Source organism: Canis lupus, chromosome 32, assembly GCF_003254725.2.
Source record: "Canis lupus dingo isolate Sandy chromosome 32, ASM325472v2, whole genome shotgun sequence".
Lineage (NCBI taxonomy): Eukaryota > Metazoa > Chordata > Mammalia > Carnivora > Canidae > Canis > Canis lupus.
This window is the reverse complement of record NC_064274.1, coordinates 10,784,690-10,787,488: the sequence shown is the minus strand read 5'-3', so window position 1 is coordinate 10,787,488 and position 2,799 is coordinate 10,784,690. Positions and strand designations below refer to the sequence as shown.

General features: G+C 41.7%; 1 non-coding gene across 1 annotated transcript; it reads left to right on the top strand.

The window, feature by feature from the left end:
* The first annotated feature begins 824 nt into the window (after positions 1-824).
* Positions 825-989, top strand: LOC112643533 (U1 spliceosomal RNA). The gene has a single exon (XR_003125810.1). It is a non-coding gene; the product is annotated as a U1 spliceosomal RNA (small nuclear RNA).
* The last annotated feature ends 1,810 nt before the right edge of the window (positions 990-2,799 follow it).

Below are 2,799 nucleotides of genomic sequence, written 5' to 3'. Positions count from 1 at the left end.
TCTTTTTAAATATAAAATTGATTCTGTTCAGGGTTGTTGACCCTGGTTAAAACAGCCAGTTATTTTCCCAGCAGAATGTGTTTATTCAGAAATAGCAAGGGAATTGCCAATCAAGACACACAAGCTATGGCAAACTGGAGATGAAGTCTGGAGATAGGGACAGAAATCTTACTTTATAGAGACAAGGAGGAAGCTGGGAGGGTCTGCTTTAAATTAAAGTCATTTAGGGGATCTCTGGGTGGCTTAGTGGCTTACTGCCGCCTTCGGCTCCCAGAGTGTGATCCTGGAGACCTGGGATCGAGTCCCACATTGGACCTCCCGCATGGAGCCTGCCTCTCCCTCTGCCTGTGTCTCTGCCTCTCTCTCTCTCTGTGTCATTTCATGAATAAATAAATAAAATATTTTTAAAAAATTAAAGTCCTTTGGAGGAAAGCAAGAGATCAGGGTGGTTATGGTTTCTCATTGCCTGAGTTGTGGTATTATTTTTTATTGGCTGAGCTTACTGCTGAGCAAAGAGGCAAGCAAGGTACGTCTCTTTCTGTTGGGTCTGCAATTGATGACCAGTGGTAGGGTGTAAGAGCTTGCCCTTCTGGCCTCCATACTCTATTTTAAATGAGGTTTCCTTTATTCAGTTTCACATTTCCTCCTTTTGATCAAGATGTTTCTCCAAAGCATCACTGGTCAAGAATTTGGTTTTCTGCATTTAGTGGTTTTGTCCTTTGGTGCCAGGAAGGACCTTTGCCAGTTGTTATGTCCCACATAGAGGACAAGTGCATAGCAGTTGGAAACCATTTAAGGCCATATTTGGTAACAAGGAGGTTAGGATCCTAACCTGGCAGGGAAGATACCATGATAATGGAGATTATTTTCCCAGTGTGAGGCTCACCCTTTGCATTCCAGAGGGTGCGACTCCTGCAATTTCCCCAAATATGAGGAAACTCAACTGCATAGTTTGTGGTAGGGGAGGACTGTGTTTGCACTCAACCCTGGGCAAACACACACACACACACACACAAAACAAAACAAGGGAGATTAAGAAAGAGAACACTCAGGCATTTCTTATCCAAAGCCTATATCTCATCAAGGTCATAAACGTCAGAGAGCATATCAGCACCCTCCTGAATATGTCATTTCTACAAAGATTTGACAAGCAACAGATACAAGACTTAAAAATAATTATGCAAAGCAGAATCAAAAGTAATATGACAAATTAGTTTTTATGATGGTTTTATACCAGGAGCCCAAACCTGAATGTAACCAGCTAAATAGGTCAAAAGACCAGGGGTCATTGGGTAAGATTGGTTATAACCAATGGGTTTTTTCCCTGATCTTGTGTAATTGAATTTCTACCTCTCCAGAGGCATTTATCCATGTGCAACAGGTGGATTTGTGATTGTACAAATGCCCCCTTGTTCAGCAATTAGGTAATCAGGGCTGTGGGATTGTCCAAAAGTACTTTAGTCAAATCAGGTGATCCTTGTTGGGCTGCTATTGCTTTAGCTGTAAAATCAGGTAGTTATCCTAATGTTAGGGAGAGATTTCTGCTCATTCATTGGTACTTAACTCTGAGCCAGAGGAGAGAGGCTCTTTTTGAAGGGATATTAGAGAGGAGGTTTTCATTTTAAAAAATAGTTATTTTCCAAAGAAGCATTTGGAAATATAGCTGAGACATCATTCAAGCCTCAGCCCAAATGTCATATCCCTAGGGTTTCCTTCCATGACCACCCCATCTAAATCAGCCTCTTAGACTATCCTGCTAGTCTTTATCATATTTCTTTCCTAGCACTTCTTACTGATACCTTTTACCATTTGTTTACTTACTCATTTAAAGGTTGTCTCTGGGGCAGCCCAGGTGGCTCAGCGGTTTAGCGCCGCCTTCAGTCCAGGTCGTAATCCTGGAGACCTGGGAAGACCCGGGATTGAGTCCCATGTCGGGCTTCCTGCCTGAAGCCTGCTTCTCCCTCTGCCTGTGTCTCTGCCTCTCTCTCTCTCTCTCTCTCTCTCTCTCTCTGTGTCTCTCATGAATAAAGAAATAAAATCTTTAAAAAATAATAATAAATAAACGTTGTCTCCCTTCCAAGAGAATGTAAGCTCCAAGAGACAAAGCACCTTACTAGTCTTATTGACTATCTCAATTACTTGGCACAGTGTCTGCTATTTATTGGGTGTTAAATATTTCTTAAATAAATGAATGTGCAAGGGGCACCTGGCTGGCTCAGTTGGTGAAGCATGCGACTCTTGATCTTGAGGCTGTGAGTTCAAGCCCCATACTGGGTGTAAAGATTAATTAAAATAGGAGTGTCTGGATGGCTTAGTCAGTTAAGCATCTGCCTTTGGCTTAGGTCATTATCCCAAGGTGCAAGGTGCTGGGTTCGAGTCCCGCATTGAGCTCTCTGCTCAGTGGGGAGCCTGCTTCTCCCTCTCCTCCTCAATCATGCTCTCTCTCACTATTTCTCTCTGTGTCTCTCAAACAAATAATATCTTAAAAAAAGATTACCTAACATAAATAAATAAGCTTGAAAAATAAAATAATGTTCAAGATAGTTGCATGAAAAGGTGTATCCATTAAGGTAACGGCAACCACTGTAAAAGATAAATCCCCAAATCCCAATGGCTTGTAAAATAGAATTTTATTTCTCATTTCTCCATTCAGGAAACCAAACTATTTTTTTTCTGGTTCTGCTCTCCTAGTGGACTTTCATGTCCTCTGCATTCAGTCAGCAGAGGGAATAAGAGGATGGTGAATCACCAGTGAAATTTTTTGTAGGCTAGGAGGGACATATATTACCTCCTCTTGTT